This window comes from Argiope bruennichi, chromosome 8 (assembly GCF_947563725.1).
Source record: "Argiope bruennichi chromosome 8, qqArgBrue1.1, whole genome shotgun sequence".
Lineage (NCBI taxonomy): Eukaryota > Metazoa > Arthropoda > Arachnida > Araneae > Araneidae > Argiope > Argiope bruennichi.
The window spans coordinates 105,272,291-105,287,502 of NC_079158.1; positions in this window are offsets into that span (position 1 = coordinate 105,272,291).

Consider the following 15,212-nt stretch of genomic DNA (forward strand, 5'->3'; position numbering starts at 1 on the left):
TCTATTAAAATCTGGACAATAACAATACTTTCTCTATATTTCATATAACAGAAAGTAAAAATTATCTATTCAGTGTTACCGAATTTATAGTTTTAGAATGGATTTTTTCCCTCTAATTTCAATAGATTTTACAAAATTACTGAACTATATTTTACAATAATGCTTTTCATTGTTTTAGTAATTGTGCTTGTACATTGCATACTGATGATATTAACTATATTTTATGTGTGCATGTTATGGCTATTATAATTAAGAGTATATTTTAAAATAAAGATTGATGAATCAAGGATAGAAATGAATCATAGTACGATTTTTAAAAACAGAAGTTCTAATCTCTCTTTAAAGATTTTATCTCTCGTAGGTAATTATTGATGAGGCTTTTAGCATATTTACAAAATATACCTCAAAAATTGTACGATGTGAATTTTATATTTATTCTTTAAACATTCCACGAGCAATGAAGCTAAAAAATATTGTGTAATATTTTATATAATCATAAAATATTAAATTCGAACGGGGATGCTTTTAAAGTCCTCCCGACGGACGGTCACAGTCTGCCCGATGGGAAGTGGGGGGAGGATGATCTGCGCTACAAAATGGATATGATCTGCTCAGGAAGAAGGGAAGATTGATGATTCTTTCAAATTTTCGTTTAATCTTTATTTATGTTCTAGTTGAGTTGCCCGTGGCGTGAAAGGTAGGGTGTAAAATTATTGCCAAAATCTACAGAGAAATTATTATTTTTTTCCCTGTAGATTGTGCCTATTACATTAACTAATGCTACTTTAAATTTAACTCGGGTTCAAACAAAGCATAGGAATAGGACGTGAAAACTGAATAATGCTTTAATCAGACCCATGAAATATGGTATATGGATTAAACCATATATGGTATATGGATGAAATATGGTATATGATTTAAATTTGTAGATTTAAATTAAATTTTGAATGAAATCGATTCAAAGGAAATCTGTTCAAAAATTCGACGGTCAAATTATAAACTTTGGAATTAAATCATGATAACATGCCTTATTTGTATATTTCAGCAACTTTTTTAAAATATAATTTTATTACATCCATCACAAAGATTTTGCATTTAAGAATGTTAGAGCATACATGATATATTTAAACACGAGAAAAGCATTTGATTTAAATATTTACAATTAAATAACAAATTTTTGTTTCCGTTTTTAGACATCCAATGTACATTTCACATTAAAAAAATTGGCGGGAGTGGTTTATAGAAACGTTCTTGCATACTCTCTATTAAAGGTGTTATCTCCTTGCCTTCCCCCCTCTCCCCCTTATAAAACTATGGATCTTGATAAAAGCTGTGAAAGCTACGAGTTCCCAAATTTTTACTTCTACGCATGATGTTTGGTTTGGTTATATTAACGTCCCGTTTGAAGCAACACTAGGGCTATTTTGGGACGGGCTTCGTAATTTTGAACCGCGGTCAGATGACGAGGACGACACCTGAGCTGGCACCCCATCTCTACACCACACCACACCAGCTTCTACGCATGAGAATTGTGTACTTCGTGATACAGTAAGGAAAACCAGTAATTGCGTATTAATTACATGATAATGGCGAACAATAGTTACGAGACATCGATCTTTGGCGTGAATCAAACATTTTTACTGAAAATGGCATGCAATTTTTGACGATTAATCGCTTGAATGCATTTGATACAATCAATCGAGAAAATCAATTATGCATCTTGGAACCTCTTTTCCCACCAATTGAAATAAAAACTGGTCATGGTGTTGGCTATCATTTTATTGTCATAAGATCACAAACCAAATTTATTTATTTAAATCATTGCGTTTAAGCTCATGCAAAAGTACAGAACAACAGACAGACAAATTTGATTCGAAATTTGAATAAGCTCTACACTTTAGATGCCAAAATTGAGAATTAAATTTCATACATTTAAGTCATTGCGTTTTTTAATCAACGAGTTTACATATGATGAAGCCTTTCTATTAATAATTTTAGTCAAAAATTAATGGTCAGTTTTTTTAAAACTTAGCAATACATTTTGGCTAATGAATTGTTCATTATAGGTTAATTCTTTATTTTACTAACTTAGTGAATATTTATATATTTTTGTTTATTTATTATGCGACATCTGCACTTGTATACAATACTGTTTAAGTAGACACTCAGTGTTTATAAATGTAAGAATAATTAAGTGAATGTAATGAAACAGACAAGAAACTGGTTAGATATATTTATTAAAGTCTTCACATTATTTTATAGTTCATATCATATATATTCTTTACAAAATCTTTTATTTAGCAAATAAATTAATAACATATTTTTTTATCAGCCTGCCTGTGGTCCAGACAGCTGCCTATTCAGAAACACACCATTGGATTTCCAACTAGGATGTTGTCTAGGGTCGCTAGGTTACGAAGAGGCCACACGCGAATTGATAAAAATGTTTCTTCTCCTATTTGGAAAATAAATAAGTTAATAAAAATACAAATTGTATAAATGATAAGATACTACTTTAATATAGCACTTTATTATAATTCGTCAGTTTCCTATACATTTCGTTACATTTTCTTAGTTATAAAACTGGACATGATTTCAATCATATTAAGTACAAACGTAGATGCTGGGTAATTTAAATTCATAATAAATAAATAAATAAACAAATATACATCCACAAAGTTTATAAAAAATCTATTAGTCCAAAATTAGACATTAACATGTTTAAAATGTGCTGAAATGTGATACTAGAACAACCATTTTATTAAAATAGAGTACTCATAATGTGCAGTCTCTAGGGTCGTATTTAAATTCACTACTTTGTCACTGGGTACAGGATTCAGCTATCCATATGCCCATTGCAAATCTCGTAATGCCTCTGGTAAAATATAGAAAAGTTGCCAACAGCGAAAAAAATCTCAAAAATTGCCTGTTCCTTGAAGAAAGTTTTCCCGATAGAGGGCACAGCATCTGCAGTGGAGGGTGGGAAGCACTCACGTAATCTCCCATTTGGATTATGAATAGCATCATTCGATATGTTAAAGCAGTACAAGTTACTTTGGTAAAACTTATTTGGTTTCTATGATGTATTTGAAAATTTGGGAATGAAAAATGTAAACTTAAAGTGTATTTTATTTATGAGTAAAAAAAGTTCCAATTTCATTTTTTATTCAAATTAGTTAACATATCCACCAATTATGCATTCTTCAGCCAATTATAATAAAGTTACATATAAATTAAATTTGTAAACTAGAAGTGACATTAAAATAAAACGTATCCAAATCTAACAAACTGCCGATAGATGGCGGTAGATTGTTTTTTAAACGGTGAAAATACAACGGATCGGCTCGCAAATGGTTCCCGCGTATCGAAGATTTTATCACCTTGTCAGTTATAAATTTTTATTAATGGTCAGTTTTCTCCATAAATATCCATGTTAGGGCAAATAAAAGTATCGAAATGATGGTGTATCTTCTTTATTGTTTGAAAATGAATAAATATTATAAATCGATTAACTTAATTTTTAAGAATGTATCGTATGAAGTGCTTTTTTGTTAATTTTGAAACGAGACAAAATGGCGAAGCCTGGTATATTTCCCCAACTTCCAAGTAATAATTATTCGCAGACTTTTAACTCACAGTATGGGTTTTGCGTACCCTAATCTTTTATATTACAAATAAAATCAAATATATATTCAAGATCGTTTTATCCAATCGGTTAATTAAGCTACAGCCTGACGACGCCTAGAAATTTATATTATTGCTATTATTTTTATTTGATCCTAAAAGTTTACTGTCATTAATAACCTAAATTAATGTTTTATGCAAGGAAAATATTAATTTAGAAAATATAGATCAAATCCATTGCTGAATTTGTAGTAAATTCACAAGTAATTTTCATAATGGTTAAGAAATTAATAATATAAATGAATATATTTATATTAGTCAAATGAATAATTATTAAAATGTCGAATCAGATTGTTTAATAATAATGTTAGCTTATATAAATTATTATTGATTTTATTATATTAATTCATATATTGCATTATGTAAATATTATAAAATAAATGTATTTAATTGAATACTATTTATACTATAAATTAACCATTAACTATAAATACTATAAATTAAAAATGCTTATTTTTGCATCAATTCAATAAATCATTTTAAAATCTCTACTAATATTAAAAATGTGTGTAGCATTCCACGGACCAGGCCGTTTAACCTACAATTACCCAATTTTGAATATATATACCTTGGAGATATTTTTAAATCAAATTAATATTTTAATTAATTAAAAATTAAGATTAATTTTGGAATTTTTGCTTGATAACTTCCAAAAATATTATTGCACAAAAATTATTTTTAGGTCGTTTCAAAATATAAAACATTGTCTATTTAATAGTATAAATTTAATAATCGTGGCAGTTTTTGCTGAATTTTGGTAATTGCTTTAAATATGTTTCTTCTTAATTTCGAACAATAGATTGCACAGCTGTCCTGAATTCCAAACCGTTTCTGTTTTTCAGAAATCATTTGATCACTCGATTTTCTTCCATTGTTAAAAGATGAAAAAAAAAAAAAAAAAAAAGAAAGAAAGAGATTCTATTTAATATCTATATGTTTATAAGAAGAATAAAAAAGTGAATTTCCAAAACCTCAAAATTTAAAAAATAATTTTAAAAATTTGTGTTCTTAAAAGAACTATGATACCATGAGATTGGCCTCAATTAAAAAGAATTATGTATATAATGAAAAGAATACATGTAAGATAATAAAAATAACGTAATCTGATAGTTTATTAGAATACATGAAATTATGTCTAAGCTATTTAACTGAAATTGAATACAACCAATATTTTGATGAATCAACTGGTCACCAAATACTACTAATATTAAATGTAGAACAGAACTGAAAATTAATCATGCATATAATCAGTGCGGAGGAAACTGTCATACGAAATAATATTTTGAAAAATCGCTGATATGCAAAATCGTAAAACGTAATCTCAGAGCAGACGACTTTGTTTTTATCCTCAATTATTTTATTTAGTAAGTATTTTTGCTGGACAATTGGCATTCAAATTTTTAGTTTAAATTCTAACGGAGCGCCCGAATTTGTTAAGAAGGTTTTGTTTTTTAGTATGTTTGTTCCAATGCCAAACCCGAATGTTTGCAGCCATGTTAGAAAAATTCGCGTTTTCTTGTTTTTATAGATATTTTATGGAAAGAAGAATCGAACCCAAAGTACTCTGATTATGATATTAAGCCATACAATTCTAGTTTTCTGTTTATGATTAAAATACTTTTTAACATCCGTTTAATATTACAAATAAATATTGAAATTCAATACGATTTTTAATTTACTTTACTTAAAGTAATTTATTCAAATTATGAGAAAAACATTAGGAATCCTAAGAAAATACAGTTAGTTTAGACATTAGGAATCCCTAAAAAATACAGTAAATTTAAACATTAGGAATCCTTAGAAAATAAGTTGATTTAAAATAAAATATACATATTTTTATAACATTGAATCTAACATGATTGCAATTAAACTACTATTAACATCTTATATTTATTTCTTCTATTGTAATCATTCGTTATCACAGGAATAATCTTTTTCATTAAACATTTCAAGTGCGTCGATTCGCATACGATCTGTGTCTAAGAAAGTGAAAATTGAAAAATTCACTGTGAACATAAAATCATTCTCTTAAAAAATCCTACTTAGAAAAGAAAAGAAAGAAGAGTCCAAGAATGTCTTTCTTGATAAAGTTTCTCCACTGTTGAAATGTTGAAGATGCCATCGATTATCACATAAATTTCACACACACACACACAAAAAAAAAAAATGCATAAACATTGCTTTATTCTATTTACTTTAAAAATGCCTTTTACAGATTTAAGATAAAAAGATCAATGTGCTGAATAATTTTTGCAAGATGGATTATTATTATCATTACTTTAAATCAATTTATTATATTATTTATCCTAAATCTATCTTCCATTTTCTGATTTGTTTCCTAATTTTGGTATAAAAACAAATTATTGGTGCATAAAATTAAGATCGCGAGTCATGAAAAATGCAAATAAATCTTGAGTGGTAAAACCTCAAAAATATTCGATTATCTCTTGAACATTGCCACACATACACACAGCACATGATCAAAAATAACATGGACTAGGTGTTATGCAATCAAATGTTCTCATATGACATCAATAAAGAAAAATACCCTTTTCACAACTAGTTTATTACTATTAATTTATAATTTTATAATTATAACTCAGTGAAAATTTAATATTATAAGTTCAGCAGTATGGGTGCATGCTTGGAAGATTAGCTATTTTATGCATAAATGTGAAAATAAAATAGAACAACAACTATTTCCCAAGCTCTCCTCTCCCATTCACATACACAAACTTACATCAAAGCCTTTGATTTAAACATGGAAAATCATGTATTGTATATGTAATCATTTTGAATATTCGAATAAGAAATAATGCAAAACTCATTAATTTGTTTTAAAACTTTTTTAGATTTTTTGTTTGCTTAGTATAAATATCATAAATCACTCCCTCTCTTGTGAAAGATAGTTCATACACATTGATATTCTGTCTTTTCTTTTTCATCAGTTTATATAATCATCCCTCGTCGTCTGTAATGCTGGGTGGAGTGAAAGTATTCTCCGCCTTTTAGTTCTGCGTCATTATAGGATCTCCGTTTTAACGTCTAGAAGTTAAGACTTTTTTAATTTTTATATTGATTAATCTATCGGTTAGCGAATAAAACTAAGCATGAATAAAATTAATTAGGAGATCGTAAATTTCACATTTTATTTACATACTTTATTGTTTATGAGCTGTTAATGGTTAATGAGCTTAGGTCTGCAATTTTTATCAATGCTTGCTTTTTTTTTGTTTGTTTATAGATTATTATTTTTTTAAAAACCGATTTTAGTGATTAAGTTTGATTTGTGTGTTCATAATTATTATGTATAGAGAAGATTCCACTACAAAGAAACAAAACTTTTAATGCTACTACGCTTGCATTTAAAGTGTATTACAATTATTGTTTTTCACATTTATTTATTAAGAATTCTGCCACTATTCATATTTTTCATTGCAGCTTTTGTTAACTAATCGATAATAATCAGATCTGAGATAGTGTTAATAGGATAACCATCCGTCTAGACAGGAAGCTATAATAATAATAGAAGTAACAGCCCATTTAGATTTAACTAAGAAACAAAACCAACGAACGAATCAATTATTTTTCGCACATTTAGCTAATGAAGTCAAATGCATGGAATCCAAATATATGATAATTCCATAAGCAATTAATGGGTGTAGTTTCCTTGAAACTTTCTCGCACATTTCCTATCGCTTCTACCCTTTTATAAAAATTATGGATCTTGAATGATGCTGGGAATACTAGGAGTTTTCAGATTTTTATTTTCAGAATCCCATAAATGAGCGTATTGTACTTCGTGGTATAGTAATGAAAACCAAATATACATTTTGGCCATCTTACTTTTAACCGATTGAAACCAAAATTTGATACACAATTACAATTTTAGTTATAAGATTACATACCAAATTTCATTTATTTATGTTGTTGTGCTTTGAAGTTATCAAGTTTATATGCAATTGAAAATACAGATTAACAGATGATCAACCTCCAGATGGATTTTATTCAAAATTTGATGTCTATTCTTTAGATGATTAATCTGAGTACAAAATTACACTTATCTAAATCATTACGGTTTTGAATAATAACGTATATATACAGGCGGCAAATACTGATAGGTAATTTGGTGATCACCTGTTTCCTCTGCGCTAGCTAATTACTGCTAAAAATTTCAATTAAATTTTTATGTAATGTCTTTTAATGTCTTTCATGCTCGTTATTCGCTAATTTTCTGTCTCTATCTGTATCCATCCGATTATACCACAGGAAAGACCAGCAGTAATTAAAAATGAGAAAAGTTCGTGCACTTTAAAAAATTTTCACCGTAGCTTGATTCTGAAGTTAAACCTCAGTATTAATAAAATTTAAAAAAATATATTATTAGAAGCATGCGTTATTCAGAAACTTCTTCAATTTTTGAAAATAAACGAATTTTTATATTTTGATCGTCGGAAAAGGCCTAGATGTAATATTAGTAGTAATAACGAAAATGATTTAAGTTTTACTTTAACAATGAAATATGTTGAAATAAAATAAACTTCAAATTTTATTTAAAAATTGAGAAAAAAATTAAAATGGAGAAAGAATTATGCAAAATATTAAAACAGAGAAAAAGTTTATGCATTAAACAATCAGTATAACTGAAAAAAAAAATTGAATTTTAAGATGGTGTGAAATTTAAGATGATGTTAAGATGATGATGTCTATAATATTATCAGAAATTATGGTAAAATTTGGTTGATTTTGAATTAATTTTAATTAAAATTTCCAAAAATTCGGTCTGAGATGCACATTTTCACTCTCCAAAGTGTATATATACCAAATTTGGGAGCTCTAAATCAAACAATCTGGCTCGTAGAGCGCCATCATATCCACACAAACAGACAGGTATTCACATTATTAGCAGAGATTATATTCTTGATACTCATACATAAATAAATATCTTCTGAAACTGAGAGACCGAAAATCCTAAGAGCTCCTGATTATCAATCCAACGTGATGAGCTCGCGTGCTAACTTAAGTTTTGCTAAGTCATTATATTTTAAAAGAAGGCGTTTGGCAACATGTGTTAGAAAAAGATAGAATATGTCCAAAGTATAATAAGATAAAGTTTATTTTAAAATGGCGTGATGTAAATTTATTAAGACACAAGTTGCCCCACGCATACTTTTAAAATATAAAGGCTAAAAATATTGCATGTCAAAATGTTATTGTTTTAAAATATAATGTCGAAATTTCAATTCGTGCACGCGAGCTCATCACATCAAACTCAGTAGCACTTCAGATTTCCAATTTTTTGAAGACAATTTAATATTTTTCACCAAATAGATAAGCAAACACAAATGTAAATAATGAAATAAATTATAAAATGTATTATAATTTTCACTTTGCATGAATGGCAACATTCATATTTTTAAAAATTTATTTTAAATTATGGTTCTTTTGTCATAGTGTAATGATTAAATTTGGGTATATATTTCAGAAGCGTATTTCTTTCCTTTGACAGATTTAGTCCATAATTTGATGCAAATCTACGGATTTAGTGTAAGATTTGATGCCAAATTTTATTTTATCTAATTTTCTTTTTTTATTTTTTTAAAAATTATTATTACTTTATCGTGTTCATTTATCTCGGTTAGGCTTAACTCTAACAACCGCCGAAGTTGATTTTTTTGGCGATCTGTTGCCAAATGTGGTGATTTTTGGCAACCCAATAACTATTTAGGTTGGCGGGTTTTCAGCGAATTTTCGAATGTTGGCACAGTTTTAAGGTGTTTGTTAAGAAATTGGATTGCAATATTTTTTCAATGTATACTCTATATTTCTAGAAAAAGAAAGCGAGAGAGGGGGAGGGCACAAGATGAAATCATTATTTTAAAACGACTACAATAAAAATCTATTTATATGTGATATATTAAGATGTTATGTGATATGTTAGTTGATAGCAACAGTTTTTTAAATTTTAAAAGGATTTCTATCAGCTATTCATCATTATGCCAAGTTTACACTCGGCCAGTTATAAGACGGCAAGTAGGCAACGCATGCGTAGAAAGGCTGAAAAATGCTGTTCAGTCAATGGCAAATAATTGTCAGGACGGGGCAACGACAAGCCGCTGTATTGTATTTTTTTAAATACGCATGCATTTGTAGAATTTGGCGGGTTTCATGGCGTGAAAAAATTGATCACTTATCATATATTAATTATTTTACCATGCTTCTTTGTGTAAATATCCATCATTTTAATGCGATACGCAGTGAAAAAGAAAAATTCAGGGACGCCAAAACGGCAATTTATAGCCAAGCATGGAATGCATGAATCTATCTTATGAATTGTGGCAAACATAAATCAGTCCCTTTCTACGCATGCGCTGCCTACTTGCCGTTTTATAACTGGCCGAGTGTAAATCCAGCATTAAAGCGAAAAAAAGAGCAAAAATATGCCCCCTTTTTATGCATTTTTATTCATTTTCACTTGTTTTATGTTTGTAAAGGTGAGATTATTTAATTGATTCTTCATCCATTTTTAAATATGATAGAGTGTTAAAATTTTTGTACGTACAACTAATTATACACTATTTCAATATTTTTAGAATTTAATTATTAATTAATCGATTAATTTAATTAAATTATAATTCAATATGTTATATTTTACTGAATTAAAAAAATTATCTTAAGATTCCATTATAATTATAACTAGCTGTCTACAACCAGCTATTCGGTCGGAAATATTGGTTATGTTTAATTTGAATTAAATCCTTTACGCATAGCTTCATGTCCATGATTTGTTCAATAAAACATTTTTAAATAAATTTTATAACAGTTATTACAGCCATGATATTTAATAGCTGTATGGTCACTTAATAGCCTATTCATTGTGTGAATAATACTTCCTAATGTCAAGTTCCATAATGCAATTTAATTATGCTGGTGATCTATCTTCTATGAACGTCGTCTTTCGGTATAATGTAATTCCGCGTTTTTATCCTCATGTAAATTGCAGAGATATTAACCTAAATCTTTTGACAAAAAAAGACAATTAAAATATTTAACGAAATAAAGAAAACGGTCTGCATTTCATTGAAATAATGATATATTTTGTTATAAATTAAAGAAAAAGTAGTTTTTTAAATTTTCAACTTGAAGAAGTTGATATCTTTAACAAAAAATGATATAGTTAAGAAGATAATTTTTTGAATTTTAGAATGATATAAACATTATTTTTTGTTTAATTATATTTTCAGAAACTATCGCGGAAAAAATGCCACAATGCTTTTAATTTTTAATTAGTTTAAAAAATTCACTTCGAGTTGCACATTCTTCAATTATAAAAGTTTGCTTGTACGAAATATGGTAATAACTTCATGCTAAATGGTACGGTCTGTATAGCACCAACAGACAGACGGATACACACATACGGAGAGACGCCTATTTTCCTTTATTATTAATAGAGGTTGATGAATTATAAATTAAAGATAAAATTATATAAAATGCAAAAAATTCTACTTTTTGGCAAACCAATAAATTTGTTTATAAAACGTTTTTTTTTTTTTTTTTTGTTATTACTGTTTGCCTTCTCGTATATTTAATATATAGAAAGTATAGAAATCGTCAAAACATTTCAAACTCGAGGTTTTGTCAATCTTCATGCTTTAGAGCTCCCTGCGTTTGAAAAACACATTTTAAAAAAATGTACGTCTGTCTATCTATCTGTGACAAAAATAAATCAAAAACGCTTTGAGCTAGATGGTTGAAATTTAGTATACGATCTTTACACCGAATGTTTAGATTTTTATCAAATTTTGAATCAAATCTGTTGAGAGGAAGTCCGACTGTTCGAGTCTTCGAATATGTTAACACGATAACTGCAAAACGAAGAGAGCTAGATAGATAAGATTCGGCATACAGATACAACATCTATAGAGTAGATCCTATCAAATTTTGAGCCAAATCCAACAACGGGTTGATTGTCTATCGGTATCATAAACATGTAAGCGCGATCATTCAAAAACGCAATGATTGTAATATATCAAATTTGGTTCGGGATTTTGTGACTACAAGTGTAGTTTTGTGTCAAATAATTTATACACAATCGGTTGAAAAAAATGTCTAAAGCGTAATTCGATTTTTAGATACTATTAATGGCATGCCAGGGATTAAACTCGCCAAGGATGACACAATAGATTCAGTAAAAATGCTAAATTCACGCCAAAAGTTAACATTTCTTAACTACTGTAAGCCAATGCATGCAAGACGTTCTCTGTACGACAAATTTATTACAGAATATGTGAGAAAGTTTTGAGTAGAACACTCCCGCTGGTTTATTTAATTTGCTTATTTATTTATTTATTATTTTCCTTCTTTTATTATATGGTGTCAGTAATGGAAAAGTTTGTGAAATTTTAACTCTTTTAAAAAAAATCATTGTTAAAAATATGAAGTTTTCTTTTTAATGAAAGGTTAATTTTCAGAATACCAAACGACACAACTGACGATTTTAAACCACCATATTTAATCTCCAAATCTCTCCCGTTTTCTTCCTGCAGCAGTTCCGAGTTCTTCAAGGTGATATCGCAAATCAAGATACAGCAATGACGGGTGAAATAAACTGCGCTAAACTAAGAATGAAAACCAACAGAAAGCAGTCGAGTGCGTTAAACTGGTTTTTAAAATAAAAAATTAAAATAAAATAAAAGTTTTTCCGCACCAGTTGTCATATTATTATTATTACAGCTCGGCGAATAAAGGTGGCGGTATTTGTGGATGTAAAACAAGTTTTTATCAGTAGATTTTAAAATTAGAAGATATCTGAAGGCGTTCTCATTCTTTTTTTCTTTGATTTTTTTTTTTAATTTCAAGATGAATTATATGAACATCTTAGAAACGAATTTTCCTCCTAATTATACTATTTTTTTCAATGCAGAAATTCTTTCTGAAACAATAGAATGCACTCGCTTTATTTGCAGAAACTTTGGATTTCTTTTTTAAAGAAAATGAAAACAACATTTTTGAAGAAGGAAAAATCAGAACAAAGGCCATATTATTTCTAGACAGAAAGGTGTTTGAAAGTAGACGTATGGGAACAAATAAATTTTCGATTATAAAGAGAAAATTGATAATTTAGTTTCTGTTTGAAGCCTTTCTGTCGCCAAGAAATTATGTACTCACGTAATTTCTTTATTTAATAGATGGAAAGCTTAGTAAAAATGTTACAGAGAACTAACTAACTATCATTTTATGAATTTCGGCTAATTATTGCAAATTATAATAAATAAATAAATCATAAAAAAATAATTAAACCATCTAGAATTAACTGCAGAAAAAATTAATGTAATGTTTTACTCAAAAAACATGTTGTCTTTCACTTTATTTTTATGAGTTGAAGATTTGTATTAGTATTTGTTGGCCATAGCATTTTGTAGATGCTATTGATTCTCTATCAGAAAAAATATATTGACATGTGATGAAAGTACAACTTAGCGTTAAATCTATCTCTCACTTGTTCGCATCAATTCACTTTTGTAGCAACATATGAGGTTCCAGAAATCAAGATTCAATATCACTGGTCTGGAATCAAATCAAGATATTCGAATACAAATAATTATCCTAAGGATTTTTCTTTTCTTTTTTAAATTTTATTTTGCTTTGTAGAAGAGGCAGATAAGCTATGTTTAACCTCATAACATTACAATTACGATAATAATGTAGTGAATGCTAATTTCTCTAATTCGATTCTAATTAGATTTCATCATCAATAGATAAATATATTTTAAATTAATTACATTAACTGGCAAATATATTTGCCACTTAATTAATTTTTTTTCATAACAAGAAGATTACTAAATAATAAAATATTATTATAAAAATAAAGTTTTTTTTAAGCAAATATATTTTTATCAATGCTTAAAATAAAACTCATTAAATGTAAGCAAAATTGTAAGAATAAAATATTTTAATGAGTACGAAATAAAGCAAATTCAACCCAGCTAAGATCAAAAGAATAATTTTATATAAAATAATCTTAAAAAAAATGTGCAAAAATGACCACATTGAGTATTCTTCGCAGTACATTTATTCAGAATCTGACCTGGCTATAATTGTTTTCGTCCGATCAATTTATTTTGTTGACCAATTCAATTTATTTAGTTTTTACCGGCAAATATCACGAGAAAGTTATAATTTTTCTCCATTTAAAATACCATTTTATCCTAAAAAATAACAAAAATTAATTACAATTATTAATAAGAAATAAGGTGATCAAACAAACATTGGATTATATTTATACTAAAAATTCGGAAAACGCTATCGAAAGACATCATATATGATTTATTGTAATATTATTCTATAAAATAAGTAAGGCTAATTTTGCGAATTTAAATCATGAATATCATTAGCTTTCCATACTGCATTACAGCCAATCATTTGATAAAAGGTATGGGCATTTTCTATCCTGTTGATGAATTCTTGATATCGACTTTTCTTATTTTTTTATCTCTCGCTTCTTGTAACCAGTTTCAAAATTCTTCATTTATTTTATTAAGCTCTTAATAAACGAAACGCCCTATAATTTATTCTAGCTGTAGAAGAAATATATTTCTTGTATTGCACTGGAGAAAAAAGAAAAAATATTTCAGGAATTTGATTCCTAAAATTGAAAATAAAAAACAAATTTTTGAAAAAAAATTCGGCAACAATCAGGAATGATATTGAAATTCAAATATGTAATGATTTTCATATTTACAAAAAAGAATTTATACGTTGTAGTCTATTTTAATATTTCTTATCTTTTAAAAATAATATTATGTATTTCAATATAATTAATTGATCGTAAGATTTATTAGAAGCAGAAAATTTTGACATTTCTCGAAAACAGAATCACCAAAAAGAAGATGGACTCTTCGTTCCTTTGAAAATAAATTCAATGAATGAAATATATTGCCATGATTCCTGATTCAGTAATCTTCAGGAATTTTTTTTATCAATGTGTGTATAAAGCACATTAATCTATTATATTACCATTCAAACTATTTACAAATTCCGAATTTTCAGTATATTGTCTTACAATGTAGCAGTTACTATTTGAAAGCATACCATGATATTTAACTAATTCTTCATTTTTTTTACAGTACAGTAATAAATGATAGACATATTCGTTATTGTTCATGGAATTATAAATTAATTTTTAAGTTATCTTTATTTTTATATCACTTGATGCCGAAGAATTTAATATTTTTAGAGCCATTTATTTTGTTTTTATATAAATTATAAATCTATCAAAACATTTGATGCTTATTTTAATTATTCCGCATTCGAATTCGTAACAGAATTCCAAAAGAGAGAAAAAAATTATAGAATCTTCTAAAATTAAACTATGAATCTTTGAATTTATAATAATAAATTCTGATAGTAGAATTGAGGAATAATCTCCTTCTTATGTGGTCTGAAAAAATTTACATATGCTTTGATGCCAGTTATACCTGATATGTGATTACGTATGATTTTACCAATTATATCCGTTCAAATATTGT